Source organism: Plectropomus leopardus, chromosome 2 (genome assembly GCF_008729295.1).
Source record: "Plectropomus leopardus isolate mb chromosome 2, YSFRI_Pleo_2.0, whole genome shotgun sequence".
Lineage (NCBI taxonomy): Eukaryota > Metazoa > Chordata > Actinopteri > Perciformes > Serranidae > Plectropomus > Plectropomus leopardus.
The window spans coordinates 28,619,240-28,631,546 of record NC_056464.1 but is presented as its reverse complement, the minus strand read 5'-3'; the positions used below and the strand labels follow the sequence as shown (position 1 = coordinate 28,631,546).

Genomic DNA, 12,307 nt, shown 5'->3' with positions numbered 1-12,307 from the left:
CATACTGTGAAAATCTCATGCTGTTGCAGCCCATGTAGTAGTGTGTAATTTTTTTCACTCTGTAACAATTTTTCATTGATCTACAAATCAGCAAGAAGCATTTACATATATATGGAAGGCAAAGAAAAAACATGAGCCCACTAAACAGAGTGAAAATCTCAACCAAGTCTGAACAGTCTCCCATGATGACCATTACTTTCATAATCAACAGTGCCCTTGGAAGATAACACAGCAGAAACGTTGTGTATAGCCAAAGTTTGGATGATGATGGTGATTGTATAGGAAAGGTCACAAAGTCTCCACATTTAATAGGTGCCTTCCCTCTTTGTTGCATGAACTCTCTGCAGAGATCACAGCTGAACAGAGAAAGGTCCGAGTCCATCCCACCATTAGTGTGAGATATACCGCTAACAGACTTAAACAGACAGCCAGAGGCCATCTTAACATAACCTCCTTGGCGGAGGTAAACATCAACTTTAGCCAAATTATCTCTCCGTTTTGCACCTGTGCACTTTGACCTGAACTAAACAGTCATGTATATATTAAACTGGCTGTATGGAGAAGCCTCTATCTACACAGCTAGTGCCTTGTGTCTGCAGCTTATTCGCGTGGTTCCACAGTCATCATTTACTTGTATATTTTACAGCTCTAGAGTGGGAGAGCATGTGCCTATGTGGGTATATGTGTCAGTCAGAGGCAAGAAAGTGGAAGAAATTAAAACCAAGTGCAGCCGAGAGAGAAAACGGTGCAGGTTTTTTTTGCTTTGGGTACCCCAAAACCGCTAATTAGGCCACAAATCACAAGATAGCACATGACCACATCCCCAGATGAGTGTTGAGTTAAGCACAGCAAGCAGCCATTTTAAATCCAGCATTAATCCACTCTGTGTCTCACCCTCCTCACTTCCCCCATAGCATCCACATGCACACCCTTGCTCAGTATTGAGATGCGGCGAGCATTAGGAAAGATAGATGAGGAGGCAAATTAAAGGATGGAAGGGAGGAGGGAGCTCACATAGAGGAAGAGAAAATTGACTCCAGAGAAGAGACGAATGCTGAGGAAGATAGGTTCAATTAATTTCATAATTAAACTTCATGTGAGCAGGTCTCCGCGAGGTATGGACGGGAAAATACAAAATATAAGTTGAAAAGTACAAATTTAGATTCTCAATTTCCCTCAGCAGATGCCCTTTTTTGCACCTTTACTACGCATTCCTCCTACAGACACATGCCCTGAGGAATTAAAGTCCAGCTTGTTGTAAGTGGTAACTAAATGTAATGTAAATGTGAGCTCGTTGGTACCACAGCAGCTGATGTTTGAAAATGCAGAGGCAGTTTTGTGCACATGGATGACTGACAAAGTGGTCCTCTGCCCTGTAGCTTCAAAGTAACACGGAAATGGCTCTATTTATGTTTCAGAAAACTGGACACATTAGCACACTCAAAATGTTTTCCAACACGAGGATTATTTTTTGCTCAATTCAATCAAAGGTCCATTTATAAATCTGGCCTGCTGTTGCTGAATGAAAAGTGGCGTGTTTTTTTCTTCTTTTTTTTTTTTTAGCTTTCAGCTTTAAAAACAGAAAATACGAAACGGATGATCAGAGAGGGTGTTTGCTTTCAAAAACGTGTGATACTCATCGAAACCTTTCTTGCAATATGCAAAGAGCCGCTTCTACCCCAATAATTTCATGATACATCTACATTATTTATCACCCCTCGCAGGTATATGAGCTCCCACTTAAATGAGTCATGAGACTCTACAAGACAAAGAATGGCAGGCCTGAGTGATCTTCCTCCTGCATGCTCCGAATATGAAGCTGGAATCCCTTAAATTAACATAAATGTCTTTGCAGTAAAATAATGATGTGGGGTGTTTAGGATTTCACCGTGTCAGTGTACAGGCTGTATTCAACTTACTTCACACTTTGAAGGGTTAGTTATGATTTTTTAAGGGGGTTACTGTATATGGGGTACTAATCCACAGTATATTACATAGAGTAGATAATTGCAACTAATTATAATTAATAAACAAATGCTAATTTTGTTTTTCACACAAACAGTTGGGTAGCTTAAAGGAAAAGTTCCTTTTTGTTGTATGAGGGTTGTATGAGGTACTCATTCAAACATTCATGTTAGTCAGCACACCCCCAGTTTGGAGAAGCAGGCGGGAGTAAGGCACAGAAGCTAAGTAATGTACTGCTGTGAATTGGTTATTTTGATTACTTAAAAAAATCCCCACCTAAAAAAACACAACATCACTTTAAGTGTACGCTAGAGTATTTTCACCACTTCACCTTAATGTCAGGCAGCCCATTTCGATGGGAAATTTAACAGCTTCAGTTCCCCGTCTATGCTCTTGTAAAAGCCACCAAACTCTACTGACACTAACAGCTCGCTGAACATAGAGGCTGCTGGTCTACGGCTGCTTTGATCAGTCAATAACTTTGTATTATTGTGCGACTTTGGTGAATCCAAAATAACCCTTTAAAATGCCGAAGTCACTGATAAACACAAACAAAAAAACTGTTTAGTGGGCTCCTGTGTTCAGTGATGATAAATCAGTGTTTTTTTCCAATGAAGTCTGGCTTTGAAGACAGAGCGATCTAACTGCTTCAATTTTCCACTGGAAATCACTGTCTGACATTAAGGTGAAGCTGTGAAAATACTCTCTATATAGCACACACTTAAACTGACCAGGAAAATAAATTTTGTTGCCAACCCCTTCCATGTCGGACTCCAGCCTGCTTCTCTATAATGTGTGCCGACTAATTTCTATTGTGTGTAATATACTGTCTATGGATACCCCATACAACCCCACCTCAAAAAAATGAAGCATCCCTTTAAGCTACCGAACTATTAATGTGACTGATAAACACAATCATGGACCCAATATTTACTTAATTACAAAAATCTCCTTAAAACCATACCATATGCTCCCCTCCGCAGGCATCATTAACCCACAAAACAGCTCAGTACAAAAATAAGGCTTGAACCACTCTGAGCTATTGCCCTCTCTATGCTGCGTTCACCCCCTCAGCAGCCATTACTCTTCTATGTTGCACTTGTTCTGCAAGCTAAGCAGAGACAACAATGGCTACATGTTTACACAGCAAGTGTCCTTATAATTTAGAATCCAGACAGGAATCGATAGTTAGCCGCGTAATTCAGTAAACTAGAGATAGTAGCACAGGATAAACGATGTAACAAGCCTGGGAACATCACTGATCAAGAAGTGGTGCAGTACTAAATCCCACCAATTGCCTCTATACAGATACTGCTCATTCTTTTGCAAGTGTAGGTGCAATTTCTGTGCTACATAACTCAGCATTTAAACATATGACTGTCAATCAAACATGGTTTTATAATTCAGGCAAGCATTGCACATCTTCCAACATTGTGCCATTATGCCACTATTACTGCCCTGCCCCCCGCAGTTCTCCTCACCTCTGGGGGGGGTATGGACTCATTACAAAGTAAGTCATCATGATTATGAGTTTAAAAACTTGCTGAGCTGCTAGCTAGCTCATTCCAGCTCATCAGCATAACCACATTAGAGAGGAAACCTGTGGGCTGGCAATCTCACACTTCCGCAATATTGCAATCCCAGCAGGCCAAGCATGTCCACATCCATTATGTTGGACCTGAGCCACCAACTAGGCCTAATGTGCTGCCACAAGGTACACCAACACTCTGTGACACCTGAAATTAAATTAATTAGGTTTACACATCAAACCTGTCGGTCCAATACATCAATCAGCTCCAAACAGGGAACCAGAAGATTTGGCTGTATTTATTGTAGTTGCTGTGCATTGGGTCTTGGCATTATGTATCCTGGTGGCACAAGCCCAGGCCACTGTTCTCTGGACATGCCAATGTGGCAATACAAACTATCAACTTCAACAAAAACCTCACTGATGCAGTATTACCTCAGGGCGTGGGAATCCCTAATTTATTTCCATCCTTAATATATTTACCTCATCTAGAGAAAGGAAACAGATTGGCAGAAGCAGTGGGAAGTAAGATGATTTGGAGCTCAATTCTGCTAAATTGGTTGCTGCCAGCGTGATACATCATGGAGAATTAAGATGCCTCTCCCCCAGCACAGAACTTCGGCAGCCATATTGGCACATCTGTCAAGGGCCCACCCCTGACAGAGACAAATGGACCAATTCTGGCACACGAAGGCTGATCCAAACTGCTAGCAATAACCAAGATGAATAATGAGTCAGCTTGGGCCCCGGCAAAATTCATTTTTAATAATTAGTGTTCCTGCACCTCTCATTTTCTCAGAAAATGAGTGCAGGTACAACTACAGGTTGATACAACACATCAGCAAGACTGGAGGAATATAGATGATGTTGAGTTAAGCTTCCATCATCACAGAGAATGGCTGTGACTATAAATGCAGGGGTGTAAGACAGATGAATCTCTCTCTGTTCTCCCAGGAGGAGGAAATTAATCAAGTCCACAAAGCACTGTGGCTACGGGAGGTAGCGGAGGAATGTTGCAGGATGAGCACAACAAAGTTCAACAGTTCCTTAGGACACCACCGTAAAGGAACACAGTTTCTGCTCTCAAAATAAAGGGGAGAAAACTCTTGAGTGCAAGCAAACCTCTGGCACACATATATGCACCTTACAGTGGTAACAGTCGGGGTACAAGTCAAGTCAATTTAATATCACAAATAACACTTACAGTAGCCAGGAGGTGGCAATCCAGGGACTGAATGTGATAAAGTTGCTGCTTTACTTAACACCTGACTTTTCATCTGGCATTTTTGTTTGTTATGCTGGATCACAATAAAAACAATGGTTGACGGTGTTAAAACGCCTGTCATACCCTGTCAGAGTGTGTTGCCCTCAAATCCTGAGGAGTGCTGCTCTAACTGATCAAATCACAACACTAGCATTTAGTAAAATTAGGGCTGTCAGTGTTAATGCATTAATCACAATGCGATTAAGGTCTGGCCAACATTTTTGTCTTTAAGAGGCTGTATCAGGCTCAGTTTTACTTTGGTATTAAATTAAACTAGAAGACTTGAGGAATACAACGCTCCAGAGTTTGGCTAAATTTTGGTAATGGAAAAATGGCATGGCAATTTCATAGGTGTCCCCTTTTTTTCTTGGCTGTCATTTGATTCCTAATTAAAACAGTCTGGTAAGAATTGCTTTGCCTTGTCAATATGGACTATAAAACTGTTATGAAATCCAAAATATGGAATTGAACATGCAATGAAAAAGTATAATCAATTGCGATTAACTATTGGAATTCTGCGATTAATAACAATTTAAAAAATCAATCGTTTGACAACTCTAAGTAAAATAGTATTTTGCTATACTTTGTGTGTTACCAGTTGGGTTCAGATGGTGTCTGTTTTCTTCTAGTTTTCTGAAATTTCTTGGTATATGATGGCTTTTGTGTGATATGCTTTCTAACACCCTCAACCAACATTCTGCAAAACCTCGTAGCTAAGTCTAATAAATAAACAATAAAAATAACCAACACGCTCACAAAATGTCAAGAAACATAATGTTCTTATACCTAATTTACCATTTAAACTGTGCAATTCCCGAATTCAAGTTTTTCTCTTTAACTGAACGATGACTTGCTTAACTGCCTTGTTAACTCACTGTGAAACACATCTCATTTGTGTTCGACAGGATAAAAATAAAACTCAACAACTCTACACCCTCCATACACCACCTCTGTATGTGTTTAATAGAAACAGGAGCTTCTGTATTTTCTGATGTATATTATATTGTACCGTCAGGATTTCTAATACAGAAGATCCTACACACAATACATAACAGACTTCCAAACTGCGACTTTTGCAACACTACATTTTTTGGCCACTAAAATGATTAAGTTTGATAAGAATTAACTATCAAGGTCATCAAGAATGACACAGAAAAAATGCAATAGTCCCTTCAGGGTTAAGTACAACCTGTGTAATCGAACAGGACAGAAAAACCTATTGCTTTAAAGGCTTGGCTATATTTTAGCAGGTGGAGGTTGAGGGTAGAGTAAAAGTAATAGTCAAGTCAATTTTATTTAAAATGCCCATTATCACAAATCACAATTTGTCTCAGAGGGCTCTACAGAATACGACATCCCTCTGTCCTGCGACCCTCACATCGACTAAGCCCCCCCCCCAAAAAAAAAAACCTATAACGGGGGAAAGAAGCAAGCAGAATGGATGTTGTAGATAGTAAACTGACTTTTATGTGAATGGGGCTGGTGTGCATTGTGGTCAAGTCATCTTATTTGTTCACCTAAGGACCGACTAATGTGTATTTTCGAGTGGCTAATGCAAAAATACTGCGATTACTTAAACACTCCCATCTGAGATAGGTATTACTTAGAGCCACTTTAGAAAATCACTAGGCATATTGTCTAGTTGATGGAAATGTCATTGGGCTGCATGATAATTGGAAATTAAATTCAACTCTGATTTTCAGCTGCCATTTTAAGTATTTCATTCTGGCAGAAATAAGATTTAACAATTGATTTGGAGTGTTCATTTGGACAACAAAAATTGTGTACCATGATTCATGATAGAAAACAAATCCCACAATACATTTAATATCCATTATTGAATTGTCTTGAAACAATCACGAGTAAAACGTTATTTACAAAAAAAAAACATCAACAGGAGCATGACAGGATCTCCTAAGCTCTCGTAAAAAAAAAAAAAAAATCACCTCTATCTTTCTCATCAGAAAACTCGCAGGAAAACCTCTGTTAGGGCTGGTATTTTTATCTTCATCCCTTAGGAGCATGTCCCTGGATCCCCGTATAATATGCCCTATACTTTACCCTCCATGCATACCCCATGCACGGCCTCATAGTCAGGGAGCTTTGCTTTAAAGTCAAGTGCTTCTCATACATAGAGGTCTACCGGGAGCAATCCTCCTCTCGATTCATTACCTCCAGGAGGCAGAGCTCCTTCTGTCGGGCACCATGACAACATGGCATTGCTCTTTTCCCTCTGGTCTTTGTAAGGGGGGTGTCAAGCTGCAAGAGACAAAGTGCACTGCCTTCACAAGCACCCAGCCAATTTAAGGTTGTATGAATCACAAGGTTTAATATGTTAAAACCAACTAACCAATCTGAAATTTTGAATCTGACCCAAAAACTCTGCTCTGAAATCATGCTGTGAATTTGCTTCAACGACTACGTCTCTCTAAAGATTTATATCTTAATGAGATCAGTTGTCCAACTGCAGAATAATGCATGATTGACGTGTTTATCTCAAATGCTGGGAATCAATTTTAGCTATGTATTTCTAACCAAAAGTTGAAGAGAATAACGCGTTAGATCTGAAGTAGTGATGCTACAGAAAAGTGGGTGCAGCAGTAGAATTGGGAGGGTTAATTCAAAGCAAAAACAAACAGCTCTGGCAATCAAGAACAGTGAGTTACCTAATCTTGTTTTGTATTCTCTAAAGTACTAATTAAGTTGGATCAACACAGCAATTGATTGAAAATGACACTTCATTCACTTCATTATGTGAGACATGAGTGGAAAGATTGCTAATGATCACGGGCAACCTCAGTGAAGTGGAATAAAACAAGTCAGGCTGAGGGGTAATATAATCCACAAATATCAGACAATCGCAGGCTCTTTCAGTGGCTCCAACAGCTTGTCAGGATGGCTTCCATCCAAACATCCATGACTGCTGCAGTAGGAGCTCCACCAATACTAAGCACAGAGCTCTGAGTAAGAAATGTGAGCAATCACTAGAGGTATAGTGCTTTAACAGTTATATTATTAATTTGTGGAGGAAGACTACCATACTCTAAAGGATTTGGGCTACATGTGCTCTTTATTGCATTTTTAATTTCCCCAATTATGCACAGTTAGTGTTTTTTCTAACCAAAATCATACATTTCACAGTGAGCACGGCCAAGAACATAAATCTTTCATAATTGCTTCACATCAAACTGGAATGACATGTGGGTTAAGTCAAGGGAAAATCAAGGAAATCTTGAAATGCAGCATATATTATAGCATTAGCATTATATTCAGGGTGGCAATCTATATTTTTCTACATCTCATGCCATTTTTTCTTTGCTTTTCTTTTTTTTTTTGTTTTGTTTTTCATTCTACACACTGTTAGAGGGGATCAAGCGTAATGCTTCTGCAAAGCACATTAAGGTACTCCAACTGTTGTGCTGTAATTAAACTAGAACAATAAATCAACAAGAGTGCAATCAAAAGCAAACTACTGCCTATATTGGCCCAAAACATAAAAACGACCGATAAAGGAAGCCGGAGGAACCAACAGAGAAGATGTAAAAACCTGCAGAGATATAAAAAGGGGGAAAATGATGCATTGCCCTGTTCCTGTGGGAGTCTTACGGTGAGTATGATATCATCCCTCTTATGAAAAATGCCTCCACACACACACATACACGCACGCACGCACGCACGCACACACAGACACACACACACACACATGCACACAGCAAGCCTTAAATAACTTTTAATCAAATTTCAGGGTGTAGGTTTCGAGGCTACTTACAATGAGGTTCATAACCACAGCACACAGGAATGTGACATGTCATGGAGTGATAAGAGCTCTCCTTGCACTGTGTGCCTCATTCCTCAATGCACTGACTGGACTAATGTGTAAAACACAACACAGTCTTTCCTATCACCAAAACTATAAAATATATTTGTATACTTTTAGAACATAAATAATATGTTTTATATGTGTAAATTCAGAGGGAGATATATATCTACGTGTTTGTATATACGCTTTTGTGTGTCTGTGAATAAATATCTAAGTGCATGTATGTATGTACATATGTTAGAGATGAAGTTCATGACTTAATTACCTGATGAATAGCAGGAAAGGAGTGGGAAATGTGTTCATGCTTCCTCCCACTCTTTTTCAAACGGGCAATATTTATTTTCTTGTTGTTTATTAAAATCTATTCATTGAGTTTATGTACAGGTTATCATCCATTTCTGTTGCTGCCATTTTGTTTAAGTTATATCTTTTTCAGTTTTGTTTGTTTTACATGTTTGAAATAAACATCTATCAAATCAAGTATAATATAATTACGTAATGTAAAAACTCAAACCATATGTATGCACCATTATATAACCACATGTTTAAAGCATTATATAAATGTATTTATTATTACAAAACATTGGGGAGATCTACATTTTAACAGCTGTTAAATCTGATTTAAACCAAATGACGGATTCAAAAAACATTCTTAAATGTTGCTCAGTTGTATTTGATACTGCTCCAGTTTCAGAGACTCGTATTGTTCCACATTCTTCAAACGGCTCTTTCCTGCAGAAGTCTGTAGGATACACAGTGAGGGGTGTGGAGAGTCTGTGTGAAACAATGGCTGGTATACTTCCCTATATGTAATGTACTCGATGTGTGTGTAGCTCATAGAGCTGGGGTCTGTCTTGCACTAGTACCTTCTAGCTGCAGGCTAACTCTACTGTGTGCATTTCTTTTACACTCACTTGCACAGAGCAAATGCCCTTAATAACCATTTAGCTGCTAAGGCACGCTTGTCTGTCCCCCATTCACACCCTTAGACACTAATTACCTTTCCAAAGCAATGGACATTTCTGTGTTCCCTCAATGCTTCCCCTTCTCTCTGTACAACCAGCCAGCTGCCTTCACTGGTAGGAATTAGTGCTCTGCACAGGGCTGAAATGAATGTTCAGAGTCGGCCCATGTCAGCCAGTTCCCTAACTCCGATGTTTGGTAATTGGGAGAAGATAGGATCTCTTAATGTTTAGGATTTTTAGAAAAGGAAGGGTGGGTGAGCTTGGCTCTTGCTAAGCAGTCATACAGCTCTGCACACCAACACAAAGCTGAATGTTTGCCCACAACAGTTGCAGAATATTAGCAAGTATTAAAACAGCCTGCAGCTCCAACTGTTTACATAAATATACATAACATTCTGTCAAAGAATAAAAGACACAGAGCGCTAGAATTTAACTGAGCAAAGAAATGTGCCAGGACTGAATCAAGCCTGATGTCTCAATTTGAAAACAAAGCAGAACCTGTCATGGCTAAGATCAGAGGCCTGTACAACGAAGCGGGATTGGGGGATAGCGAGGTAATTTAGGGTTAACCCTGGGTATTCAGTGCTGCGAAGCTGCTTCTCTTTTTACAAGGGTAAATTATCGCCGTAATTTATGCTAAACAGCTAAACTGCTCTGGAACAGGTTATTTCCAGACTGTAGGATCACAACCTGCACACACTACTGACCAATCGGATCACTGTAAAAAAGGATCTCAACCACGAGTTTAAAAAAAAGAGAGAGGGAGACAGAGAGAGAGAGAGAAAATTTCCTTTTATTTGTCAGTAGATTATTTTTTCAGGCTAACTACTAAACTAACTAAAATTAAAGATCTGCACATAATGACAGTTTCAATGCAAAGAGTACAATTTAGACGGATGAAAGTGTAATGTAGTTATTTAAAACCAGGGTTAACACAGATGGGATTTCAAGTACTTTTTCAAGCACTCATTTTTATTTTCAAGGATGCAATCATTTTCTCCACAACCATCTGTTGCAAGAAAACTTTGCAAATTTTTAAATGGAGCAAACATGCTTCCAGGTCCAAAAATCTGCTTATTATTAATAAACAGCCGCTTATTTACTGCCGAATTACAGCTCAGAACTCATGCTAATGGCTCATGCTGCTTTGCTGTGAGTGTTTATCAGGCTAGCAAAGCATCCCTGTGCCGACCGGTTAATGGTGTTTACCAACCGATTTGCACTTATACGGCATGAGCAAAACACTGAAACCACGGCTGTTCTTTGCTTCCTATAACGTTTATATAATACGTTTCATAAAATAATTTATCACTTTGTTTAACTCTCACTTATATTCAAGAAGTTTTTCAAGACCAAGTTAAAAAAGGTCTGATTTTCAAGGTATTCCAGGACTTAAGTTTCCAAATGCTGTATTCAAGCATGAACCCTGAAATACACTTTTAAGAAGAACAACAAACAAACGTAAACATAAACTTTTTGCTGTTCCTTGTACTCCTTTTCGTATTTGCATTTCCTTGCCTAAAACTACGGGAGCAGCACTGCCAAAACAAAATATTCCATCAGTATTAATAATTTTCAGAGCTATGATTCACTCCAAGAGCAGAGGGACCAAGTTAGTTATTTGCTAGGGGGTGTTTTTGGACCTTGGAACGTGTAAATATAATTTTACTGACTGCTCCTCCCTTCCTGAGCTCTTCCAGTGAGGTGCCCTCGATCAAAGCACATAACCCCTATTTCCCACCGGAGCTGCTCAATGGCCGACTGAGGGCTGTGTTTGCACTGTGTGAATGTGTATAGTTGATTGTGAAGCAGTGCTCTTAAAGAACAGTGATGTGCGCTTATCCAAAGTGTTCACTGCCAAAAAAATGCATCTCGTGGTCTGCATACACCTGCCTAAACATGTATAAAAGAGTCATGCTATCAACACTAAGGGAATGATAGTGCAGAATGTGTGTTTTTGTGATTGATTTACTATTTTTAGCAGCCTCTTTGCTATCTAAATATTCAATATATATGTAGGTGGATACACAACTGCAAAAAACTGCATGTTGGTAGCATTTAGGGTGTTAAGAATGTAGGTTTAAAAATGATAACTACTGTAGACAATATGCCATTTACAGCTAAAAACCTACTTTGATTCAAGAGGTCTGTCACAGCGCTTTACACCATTCGATGAAATTCTCCCTTCATGCAAAAACCCAATAATAAAAACAGAATAAATGGTATATTAAAGTTAAATAAACACAAAGAACTAAGTTATGAAGTTTATAAAGTAAAGTGCACTATGCCTCATACAAATATTGCACACAGAATCAATGCACTATGCATTAATGTAATATTACCGCCAGATAAATGCTTTCAACTAACAAGCATATTACCAATTTTTTCATACCTGTTTTGCTAATTTGCTAGATGTTTTGTGCAGACTTTGAGAAAAAAAAACTTAAGCTTATAACTCAGCTGCAGCCACTTAAAAACTTCAGTGTTTTCACACGAATTTGCTTATTTTTACTTGAAAAGCACACCTCAACTTTACTGGCTAAATGCGCATAGGCACGCACTACTCTGAGAATATTTACAAGCATAAAAAGGCACATAATGAATGATCCATTAGAGCGTACATCTGACTCTTCACTCTGGACTGCCACATCCGTCCATCTTTCCAGTTTGCAAAGGTAGATGGCTGAGAGTTTAGAGGAGGAGGAGAGCCTAAATTCACTCTTACATTAAAAGCATGCATATTATAAATGAAAGAGGCAGGAATT

The 12,307-nt window shown here is 39.0% G+C and overlaps 1 protein-coding gene across 1 annotated transcript in view; it reads right to left on the bottom strand.

The window, feature by feature from the left end:
- The window catches only part of ca16b (carbonic anhydrase XVI b), a 139,603-nt gene that overhangs the window by 93,198 nt on the left and 34,098 nt on the right, over window positions 1-12,307 (bottom strand). The window lies entirely within an intron of this gene.